Genomic DNA, 12,500 nt, shown 5'->3' on the forward strand with positions numbered 1-12,500 from the left:
GATGGAGGGCTTGTGAAAGTGTGATGGGCGAGTCGTCTCATCTGTGATTAGTAAAATTGAGCTAATATGACGATTCACTTTGTGGCCCCAGGATAGTATTGCCACATGAATTTCAATATATCGTCCCATCCCTAAAAATGTGTGATAAATTGGGGGGGGGGGGGGGGTACGCATTGCAAGCAAGTTTACAACCAAACAGTTCATTTACGTTTATTTATTTTTTACTTCATTATAATATCAAACGTAGAGAGAACTAGACTTCTCTCATCAACCGCTGCATCTAAATGTAACACGTGGAGTTCTTTCCTACCACAATCACTCGCAACAGGACAGTGTGAATGGACACTTTGTGAGCGCTGCAGAAGAAGAAGAAGTGCTGTTTGTTTGGGCAGGAGGAAACAGCTATTTACACAAAAGGTGTTAGACCAGCACATACATTTCATAGCTGTGTGTGTGTGTGTGTGTGTGTGTGTGTGTGTGTGTGTGTGTGTGTGTGTGCGTGTGTGTGTGCGTGTGTGTGTGTGCGTGTGTGTGTATGTGTGTGTGTGTGTGTGTGTGTGCGCGCGTGTCTGTATGTGTGTGTGTGTGTGTGTGTGTCTGTGCGCGCGCGTGTGTGTGTAGGTGTATGTGTGTGAACATAATCGCCCATGATATACAACATTATAGCCGTTCCTTAATAGTGGTGTTTTAAGAACAGCCATTAATGCAGCTTGTAAAATATTCCCAACACCACGCCAAACACTCACTTCAATTTTACCTCCCCCTCTCTCTCCAGCTCGCTTGCTTTCTCTCCATCCCGCTCTCTCTCTCTCTCTCCCTCACCTCATTTGTGGCCGAATTTATTTTAACTAGTTAAAAACAATTCTCTGAATATTCCCAGCTGAGTGACCAGGCTTCCGTTTTTTTCCCTCTCTCTCTCTCATTCTTTTCCCCTGTTCCCTCTCTCTCCTCTCTCTCTCTCTCTCTCTCTCTCTCTCTCTCTCGCCTTTTCTCTTCTCTTAAACGAACCTGTATAATGTTGTCAGAACTGCTTGAGAATGAAGTGCTAAGTGTTGCTTTTTATGGGGAGGAAACAGACTGGAACAGCGGGTGTGTGTTTTCTGATGCCTACTAGACACACACACACACACACACACACACACACACAGGCACGCACACACACACACACACACACACACACACACACACACACACACACACAGGCACTCACACACACACACACACACACACAAACACACGCACACGCACACACACACACAAACACGCGCGCACGCACGCACACACACACACACACAAAACCTCAGGGTGGACATGTTATGAATTACAACCTGTTCACTGATGAGATAGCCCTTAAGCTTTTACCTGGTAGATCATTAGCGTTAGTGAGTATGTGTATCGGTATGTGTCTGACTGTGAGTGTGTGTGTGTGTGTGTGTGTGTGTGTGTGTGTGTGTGTGTGTGTGTGTGTTTGTGTGTGTGTGTTTGCAGGGTAACGGGTTGACAATATCATTAAGGCACCTTGGTGAAAATCTGTTCTCAATTGTTGTGGTGATTTCTGCTGTTTTAATTTGGACAGTAAAGGCGCTGCATGCCAGCTCTACCCGCCGTGATGCCGTGACGACTTAACAATGTTCACTTAATTTCCCATGCACACATGTACTTTGTGAACGCACGCACTGCACACACACACACACACACACACACACACACACACACACACACACACACACACACACACACACACACACACACACACACACACACACACACTTTTTTCATTTCATTGTATTGTATCCCTGAAAGTACAGTTCGTAATTTGTTTTCCAAAATCGTGATGTGATCCTCTCAGGCACTGACTGAGCGAACACGTCTTTGTTTAAAGGCTGTGAATAATGTGCGGAAACTGACTCAAACTGTCTTTCAAAGCACAGAGAAGAAGAACCCGACGCCCCGCTCTCTCTCTCTCTCTCTGGCTCTCTCTCTCTCTCTCTCTCTCTCTCTCTCTCTCTCTCTCTCTCTTGGCTCTCTCTCTCTCTCTCTCTCTCTCTCTCTCTCTCTCTCTGTCTCTCTCTCTCTCTCTCTCTCTCTCTCTCTCTCTCTGGCTCTCTCTCTCTCTCTCTCTCTCTCTCTCTCTGCTCTCTCTCTCTCTCTCTCTCTCTCTCTCTCTCTCTCCGCATCTCCATCTTGGCTATTGAGGCTGCAATGAAACTAGGAGAGCATAGAGGCACAGGAAAAACTACACAACTACTGGAGGCAAAGTAGAAAAACATGTTTCCACACCTTTGACTGCTGAAGTGACCACTTTACTCACTGGCCACATGCAAAAAATATTAATAATAAAAAAAAAATCATCAACATCAACAACAACAACAACAACAACACCAATAATAATAATAATAATAATAATAATAATAATAATAATAAATAAAATTAATAATAATAACAAAAGCCATGTTTGGGGGGGGGGGGTCAGAATGTCTTTGTAAATTAAATCATTCAGTGCTTGTTTATGTATGCATGTCCGGGTATTTCTTCTCTGCCTCTATTCACAGTGTCTCCTTCCCCATCTCTCTTCACCCCCTCCACTCCCTCCCCCCCCTCCCCTCCCCTCCGGGCCTGCCCTCTGCCATCCCAGCTGACAGCTGGCCATGAGAGCCTGACTCTGCCTGAGGATGAGATGCTATAAAATAAGATTAGACGAGAATGAAAGGACCCTGCTGGGGTGGTTGCAGCACAAATAGGATACAGCTATAAGCAAAAGCAGAATACAATTAGATAATAGACCAAATAGGGCTTGTGAACGCTCACTCAGCCAAAGACTTATTAAGACTGTATACAAGCCAACTCCACATATTGGATGCAACTGTTTGAAAAATCTGAAAAGAAGTCTGTTACAGCCCCACTTCGTGATCTAGGCTGATAAGACAGGATATATATATATATATATATATATATATATATATATATATATATATATATATATATATATATATATATATATATATAATCTTTATATCTTTATAAATATATTTATCTTTATATATATATTTTTTCTTCTTCTTCCTATACTTTCCCTCTCGTTTTCTCCCCAATTGTGCTTAACCAATCCCCCCTGCTGAGCTGTCCCGGTTGTTGCTCCACCCCGTTTGCTGATCTGGGAAGAGTTGTCGACTAGCACAGAGGTTTTCAAAGTTTTAGTTTAGTTTAGTTTAGTTTATTAGGATCCCCAAAAGCCGCAACAGGATGCTACGGCTATTCTTCCTGGGGTCCAGGAAGGCGGGTGTCCCCAGGGAAGCTCCAAACAGTTTCAGGGGAGGCTCAGTGAATGAAAATGAAAATAATATGACATTAGTTATAACATTCTCAAAAGGAGTTCACATAGAATAGCCTAAATGTGTGTGATTTGGTTAAAGGGATATTCAGAGATAAAGGGTACAGTATAGTTTTCGGGAATTTTACTGTTTTTCTCCATTTCTGAGAGTCAGAAACAAATAATTAATAAATGCCTTCAGACAGACCCCTTTTTTTTTCTTTTCGTATTTTTGGTGTAGCATGAAGTATGTCACTCAAAACAGCAATATCAGGCTATCTTGACTCAATTACTAGGTGTCTATGGGATGAAATAATAATCATGATTCCATAGGCATCCAGGAATTGAGCAAAACTAAGCAAGTGAACTAAGGGGGAAGGAGGGGGGCGCCTGTTTCCAAACTCTCTCTGAGGGGAGGCCCACAATCTCAGACTTTTAAAACCCTTGGACTAGCACATGCTTCCTTCGATACATGTGAAGTCGCCAGCAGCTTCTTTTCACCTGACAGCGAGGAGTTTCACCGGCAGGACGTAGCATGTGGAAGGATCACAGTATTCACACCAGTTTCACTTCCCTGTGAAACTGGGAACTGGGAACTGGGAACTGGGAAACCAAAGGAGGCACTAGTGCAGCGACTAGTGCAGCGACACTAGTGCAGCGACCAGGACACCTCCCCGCTCAGACACGGCCAATTGTGCCTGTATGGATGGATGCCCGACCAAGCCGGAGGCAAACGGGGCTCGAACATGCGCCCCTCGTGTGTGGAAAGGATAGGTAGAGCTGTCAAGCAACAATCATGCACTTTTTTTTTAAACTTTTATTCCTCATCTAGCTTACATTGATTTCCACTGTCTAAAGCAGTGGTTCTCAAACTTTTTCAAATCAGGGACCCCTAAACTGACACAAATTACACCCCCATTTGATAAGATTTTGTCCCAGGGTACCCCATCTGATATGATTTTTGCTTTTAGATGTTTTATTACAGAAAGTGTATGAAACCCATGGCCAAAATAGTCATACATTCTGTCATTGTCTTACTTATGGATGGAATTATAGTGATAAAAATATAATAAATTGATAATAATAATAATAATATGCCCCTTTTTGCTGGAGACCTGCTGGAACCCCCTCATGGACCGCTGGGGGTCCCTGGAGCTCACTTTGAGAACCACCGGTCTAAAGAAGGCTAGTGCTGATGGTGGGGCCGGGTGGTGGACGAGGGGGAAGCAGGAGGTCGTGGGGTTGAAACGGAAACCAGATGGATCCTTGGATGGCACTGAGTTCCTTAACCTCAACCGACAGGAAATGGAATTATGGGTGATTATTCACACATCTCCCAGCTTTAAATGTAGACGTACAGGCCCGTGATATGGTTGTTTTGACTTGAGGAGAGTGTGCATGTGTTCCTGTGGAGGTGTGTGGAGGTGTCTGTGTGATTAGGTATGTGGGGTGTTGGCTATTAAAGGGAGCTAATAAAGTCTGTTCTCTTTCATTACCGAGTGTTAAAACGGCCAGGCGATATTAGCTTGTGTGTTTTTGTGTGCGGGTGTGTGTAGGTGTGTGTGACTGTGTGTCTGCGTTAACTAGGTAATATTTTGTGTTGAGACAGTCTGTACTGGAGTGCCAGTGTGTGTGTGTGTGAGTGCTTATTCATTAAGCATGTGTTATGTTGTTAATAGCACACCTCGTTGGCCAGGCAAAATGAGGTCGTTAAACTGGTGTACAACTGGGCATGTGTACTTGGATTTAACAAAGACAGGCCTATATTTGTGAGTGTAAGTGTGTGTCTGTGTCTGTGTGTGTGTGTGTGTGTGTGTGTGTGCGCGTGTGTGTGTGTGTGTGTGTGTGTGTGTGTGTGTGTGTGTGTGTGTGTGTGTGTGTGATAATATTAACTTGTTCCACACAGCTGTGTTGTGATATGTTGGCTTGGTTAAATATCATAGTTAGCTTTCGTTTGATTGATTCCTGTCCTGTCTGATTCCTATCCATCAATTACGGTTACAAATTCCAGTTGTTATGGTAACAACTGGTAACAACAACTGGTAACAACCCAAATAAGCATAGGGTCCCGTTTCTGATAGCTCTATACGTCAGGTCAAGAAATACGTTTTTATGAATCTGGGTCCCGGGAAGTAAGACAGTTTGAAAGCCGCGACGACACACAGATCTGCCTTTACATCGTTGGGGTTAACTTGGTCTGACATGTAAACATGGAGCCTGCGTGATCTGTCGTAGCAGGCATGATGTGGAGGCGGGACTTGTTCCTCCCCACCAATCACCAGGGGCAGAGGGTGATGATGCATTTCCTGTGGGGTTCGCACACAGCTGCGATTTCAGATGTGGCTGTTTTAGCAGCTCCTAACTCCACACCTCACCACGGGATACACACAGACAGCTCCCCTCCCAGCCATGCCTGGCAACTTTGTAGTTTCTCACAGCTCAGTTCTCTGGAACCATAAAAACGGAGGCAAAAAAGAAAAAATCAAACCTGGCCTCGACGAGGATACCTGCGACATGCCTCAGTCATTCTCCCCCTTCGAGGGAAGCAGGGCGTGCAAAGAAAAAGTCAAGAGTGCTTTGAGCTGAATCAGCTGTGGTCTGTGTGCTTTGTAGCAGCTCATTATGCAGGCTAATCACAGGAGACAGACAGAAAGAGAGAGACAAGGGGGGAAATGAGAAGAACAAGGAGGAGATGATGCAGTATGAAAGTTATATCAGAACTGTGGAATGACTATGGAGAAAACGATAGTTGCGCATTGTAACTCTAGTTCTATGATCACAAGCGGAGCCTATGCTCTATCTATCCGATCGCTGGAGGGGATTCACACTGAACACTTTCCACACACCTGGTCAGCCAATCAGGATGAGCCACAGAGACCACATAAGGATGTGATATGCCACGCACTCGTCACTCCACCGAATTTCTTCAGCACTCGTGAAGCGGCAGGGGCTCCACTCGTGAGGAGAGAACTAGAGTTACAATGCGTAACTATCATTCTACTTCTCCAAGCTCTGCCCATTAGCAGCATGCTCTAATAGTCTCTCGTGCCAGTCTATCTCTTCAATCTTCAAATGCACCAGACACAGTCTATACTTCCGCCCATTAAAATTTGGACAGAGGAAGTTGTCATCTTCCAAAGAAAAATACACTTCAGACCCGAAGGAAGTTCGATGGCATTCGACCGATCACAAGTGGTCCCCTCCAGATGCGGAGGCCCAATGCCTCCAGACAGCGGGGCCAACACCAGCCAACCTGGGGGCCAGTCTCTATCGGGCCACAGCAGGAGAAACCCAGGCCTGACGGTTGATTCCACATTTTTCGTGAATCAGAAATGAACACAAAGCCTGAGAAGACCCAGAAACACAACCAGTCAGGCACAACCTGATGGATGGACAGAGTGCCACTAAGATGCCAGCACAGAGGCCACTCTCCATTGGCTGCAGCACAAGAGACTCAAGCGTGACCGGTCAATTCCTCACAGGCCTCGTACACTAGTCCCGATACAGAGCCTGAGGAGACCCCAGACACACCCAGTCTGGCACAACCTGACGGATGGACAGGGCATCACCAGGACACCACCCCAAGCCCAGTCTCCATCGGCCGCAGCATGACAGACTCAGTCCCAACGGGTCCATTTCTCACCAGGCTCGCGGACCAGCACTGACGGCCAACAATTGCCCAATTCAAGGATGGATTTACCCAATACCATCTGAGCAGGCTAATCTCAATTCACTCCAAAGTCGATCGCACAAAGATACGTGCAGTGTTAAGACGCTTGTGTACCAAAGCACAAGACCAACAATTATGAGTCAAAACTTTTACCATCTGTTAATGAAGGCGGATGGGAGTTTGCCTGTAATTTAGTGCAACTTTTATGTCTCTTTTTAATGAGTCGTTTACCATGTGTTCCAATGTCATATGTTCTCGGCTCTTTCCCGTCGTGCCTGCCTGCCCGTCTCCCCGTGCTAATGTGCTAATCTGCTGTTTAGTCCAACCAGATGGCTTCTCCCCCCACACTGGGGAACAGAGAGGGGAGTGGGGAGAGAGAGGGGGGAGGCAGAGGAAGTTACCTGCAGAGATCTCCCCTCATTAAAAATCCCACTGCCTAAAATTATACACCCCTCGGTTAACCCCTCCCTACCCTGCCTCTCCTTCCTCCACCCCCCCCCTTTCTCAGGATAACCAGGCAAACTTTTATTAGGCGGTGACAGCGTTAAGACACCCAAAGTCTCCCTCGCTCTCTGTCTCTCTATCTCTCTCTCTCTTTCTCGTCTCTGCGCAAGTACTTCCTCCGATTCCGTTACGTGGTTCAGATCCACCGAGAGCTAACCTCTGACAGTTGGCGTGAATGGACTACTCACACTCTGGCATCGACATCAGAGGCCCGTTGGCATGTGTCGAGTTCACATAAAACTAACACATTCCTCTGCTCTAGATGAGAATATATAAAAACGAGCGCGGGAGATGAAAGCGAGCGAGATCTGAGAGCGAGATTGATATATATATGTGTGTGTGTGTGTGTGTGTGTGTGTGTGTGTGTAGAAATACAATATCTAAAAAAACAGATGAAAAAAAGGGGCATATGAAACCCAATCAGAAGGACCACACAGGAGGGATGACGCACGCCGTGCGCTATGCGACGCTCGCATGCACATGCTAACAGCTCTCTCGTCGATGCCCTCTGAACGTCTATCAAGTTCGGACCATCATGCATGAGTGCATCCAACAAGCAAAGGGAGGGGCGCAGGGCAGGAGGGGTGGCGGGGGTGGAGGGGAGGGGAGGGGAGGGGGTGTAAAAAAAACCTTCCTTGGAGGGCAAATGAGAGAGGACTGTTTAAAGGCCTGATTAAAATTCTTATGTTTTATTGCTCTTTTCTTTGAGCGGGCTGTTGACAAAAAAAAAAGACAAAAAAAGGAGTGAAAGAAAGAGAGGAGAGAGAGAGAGAGAGAGAGAGAGAGAGAGAGGGGGGGGGGGGGGGGGGGTAGGCGAGAGGAGCGCGATGCTGTGAGCCGCCAGGGCTAATTCTGAACAGACCGTTTAACAACGGAAACTCCGCTTAAATAAAACTCCATAAAGCGCGTTCAGAAATCCCCTCGTCTCATGAGACAGAGAGACAGAGACGACGACGGAGACAGGGGAGGGAGGGGACGGCTGCAAGCCTTCATATCAAATGATGAACTCGTGGAGAGAACATGTGAGCCAGGTTAACGGTGGTGGCCCGCGGTGTCGCGCGCGCACGCGGGTTCCCTCCGTCTTTCAGCACAAGACAATGATCTCTTTTCCTGGACTGTCTACACACTCACACACACTCACAACCCAAAACCGCCGGACTAAAAATGGACTTGTCATAGCCTATTAGGAGTAAATTTGCTGTGTCCGCAGAGTTGTTTTTCCTCTTTTCCCTTTTCAATGCCTTTCTCGCCGTCTCAATTGCTCACCGGCTGGTTGAAGTCGTACCTCTCTCAGTGCCTCCGTTTAGGAACATCAAGCTGCGCCCATCAGCTGCAAGGCGATCCGATCAACAGATCACATCAGAGTGGTTTTCCAACGGAGCTACTGGGGCCACTGTATACACAATTTTCCCATTACCCACACATAACTTGACAGACACATTTCCTTTATTTCCATTTTCATCTTCTTCTTCTCAAAACTGCCTGAGAATACACAAACGCTTGTCCCGGTCCAGTCCCCTGCCAAATGACAACCACCACCATGGAGCCAATAGCTGTCGTGGTGGCGCCGATAGCTGTCACGGTGGCACTGCAGCAATCAATCAAACCTACAGACGTCTAGTTTTGTTTCATTTGTGCTTTTTTAGATTTCTTTTTCACTCCTACAGTTTTAATACAAGTAAACTTAACATTTTGCGAGTGTGGCTTTGGCTTCTGTGTTTCCTACATCATCAAAATTGCTTCCCGGTTTCAATGATGGCAAGACAAGTTGCTTTGCCCGCATTTCATATGCTAACTTCATTACAATTAAACAAAGTGGACACACTGTTATTAGCGTCGCCGCAGTTTCGAGGAGAGAATGGATTTTTGAATTAATGGAACAATTATGTTGTGGAAATGTCTGCTATTATCAGCAATACAGCATGATAGAAAACATTATGTGACCCACACAGGTTTGCCAATTGATATCGTTGATATTTACCATCAACAATTACCAGATGTTCCTCACCTTCTACATTATATTATGTATATTCTCAGGACATCCCAACTACTAAGCTACTGATTTCCAGCAAAAGAAAAAGTAATTGTTTTTTCTCACTCACCAATTCATATATTATAACAGGGCACACAACTTGCTGCTGTTTGAGTAATGGGACGCAACATGGTGACTGTTGGCTTGTTCTTGAGTATATCTGCGGGGAGAAGGTAGCTATCCATCACCTCTACAATGCTTTGGCGCTGAGTGCACCATTAGATCAGGGTTTCCAAAGCATTTTCACGGGGCCAAGGCTCATGAAAACACATTACAGTACAACTCAGTAAAAGAGAAGCATGCATCAAGATTCAAGACCCATTTGAAGTTGTGATCTGTAGTTAAGAATCCAAGCTCTAAAATCATAGATCTGAGTATGACTCCAGCTTCAAAAGTAAGTTCGATATAATAATATATTCACAATAAAACATCAGTCTGCCTATCAGTCTGCCTATCATCTGCATATCAGTCCGCCTAACAGTCTGCATATCAGTCTGCCTATCAGTCTATCAGTCCGCCTATCAGTCTGTCTATCAGTCTGCCTATCAGTCTGTCTATCAGTCTGTCTATCAGTCTGCCTATCAGTCTGTATATCAGTCTGCCTATCAGTCTGCCTATCAGTCTGCCTATCTGTCTGCCTATCAGTCTGCCTATCAGTCTGTCTATCAGTCTGCCTATCAGTCTGTCTATCAGTCTGTCTATCAGTCTACCTATCGGTCTGTCTATCGGTCTGCCGATCAGTCTGCCTATCAGTCTGTCTATCAGTCTGTCTATCAGTCTGTCTATCAGTCTGTCTATCAGTCTGTCTATCAGTCTGTCTATCAGTCTGTCTATCAGTCTTGTCCATCAGTCTGTCTATCAGTCTATCAGTCTGCTGATCAGTCTGCCTATCAGTCTGTCTATCAGTCTGCCTATCAGTCTGCCTATCAGTCTGCCTATCAGTCTGCCTATCAGTCTGTCTATCAGTCTGTCTATCAGTCTGCCTATCAGTCTGTCTATCAGTCTGTCTATCAGTCTGCTGATCAGTCTGCCTATCAGTCTGCCTATCAGTCTGCCTATCAGTCTGTCTATCAGTCTGCCTATCAGTCTGTCTATCAGTCTGCCTATCAGTCTGCCTATCAGTCTGTCTATCAGTCTGTCTATCAGTCTGTCTATCAGTCTGTCTATCAGTCTGCCTATCAGTCTGTCTATCAGTCTGTCTATCAGTCTGTCTATCAGTCTGTCTATCAGTCTGCCTATCAGTCTGTCTATCAGTCTGTCTATCAGTCTGTCTATCAGTCTGTCTATCAGTCTGTCTATCAGTCTGCCTATCAGTCTGTCTATCAGTCTGTCTATCAGTCTGCCTATCAGTCTGTCTATCAGTCTGTCTATCAGTCTCTTCAAACAAGCTCGTGTGCAGCATTAGTGTTTGACCCAAAGGCCTGCAGGCAGCCACAGAATGCCTGACTGCTCCTCAACAGTCCTCAGCACACTCTCACCGCAAAGATTTATGAAATAATTGCAGTAGCTCTTTCCCCACTGTGCCTCTGGTGTCCAGAGTTAGAATTACAGGCAGCACGCCATTAGGGACCTGAGATGGATTAATTAACAGAGCTGAGAGAGAGAGAGAGAGAGAGATGTGGAAGGAGATAGAGGAGAGACAAAAGGAGATTGGTATGAAAAGATGAGGTGAGAAAGACATGACAGTACAAAGAGTAAAGGAAAACATAATTAAGACACGCTTGGCATGGGCTTCACCAATACTCATACTGTACTTCCAGCCAGGCTAGTAAACACACAGTTATCCGCAAACAGCCCAAGAGACTGCCTCTGTTAATTACCTGCTCCGCTCAGCCATTCTGAAAGGGAAACAAACTGTCATACACTCCATTAACTGTTCCTACCACCCCAGGAATACAAGGGTGTTTTTAATACAAGCTATAAATAGGTTTGACACAGCTATAGAGTCACAGGACGTGGACACTGATACTCACTGACACTAACGCTTGCTGCTGATCTGTGGATGTCTAACCAAAGTACTTTTTCTTGGCCCCGCGGAGGTAGGAACCCTCTGAAGCCGGGCTTTCGTAGCCCCCACGCAGTCAGGACCAATTTTGGGGATGAACGCCTGATTCTGCCCCCGTGTTGTTGCGGCTTTAATGTAATGATTCATTGTAAAGGAGGGAGTGTGTGGGCATGTGTGTGTGTGTGTGTGTGTGTGTGTGTGTGTGGTTGTCGGAGGGACATTGCTCAACTGCCTTATTTCATCAAACAAACCTAAATACACTTTGTTCAGATCCGTGCGGCTGACGATGACAACAGTTTGGCTTCAACACTTGACAAGAAAATTGGTGTGTGGATAATAAATAGATGTCGAGGACGGCCAAGCGAGACTGGAGCCATCAAGCATGCAGCATTACTATGATCCATCATCCTCTGTAAACAATGAACGGTGCCACGTGCTGCTCCCGATCATATGCTGCATGATGGCTGCGAACAGGGACACATTTGAGATGCTAAATGTGCAGTCTCACAGCCATACGAGTCTGCTGTTTACTAGTCTTACATTATGATAAATGCACAAATGAATGAGAACAATATGTCTAGCTGGTACGTTAAGACTAGCTGCCTGGTACGTTACCAGTGTTGGGGGTAACTCATTACAAAAGTAACATATTACATGTAATATACTACTTTTAGCAGTAACTCCGTAATATAACTTATTACTTATAGGATTTCAGTAATATTATAGCAGTTACTTTGTCAAGTAACTCAAGTTACAAATTGAGTTACATTTGATTAAATCAAGCACATATTTAAAAAAGATACAATCATTTCCTAATCAAACTGTGTGTTTTTATGCAAATAACCACTATAGATGACAATAACAAAGGGAAATAATAACATTTAGAATTTTGGATTGTTTACACTGATTTCAAGGTTGAAATTATTTTTCGGGATGGTTCCCGGGACGGCAATGTCATTCTGCTGCTGCTGTTGTTTTG

Source organism: Poromitra crassiceps (assembly GCF_964638095.1).
Source record: "Poromitra crassiceps genome assembly, chromosome: 9".
Taxonomy (NCBI): domain Eukaryota; kingdom Metazoa; phylum Chordata; class Actinopteri; order Beryciformes; family Melamphaidae; genus Poromitra; species Poromitra crassiceps.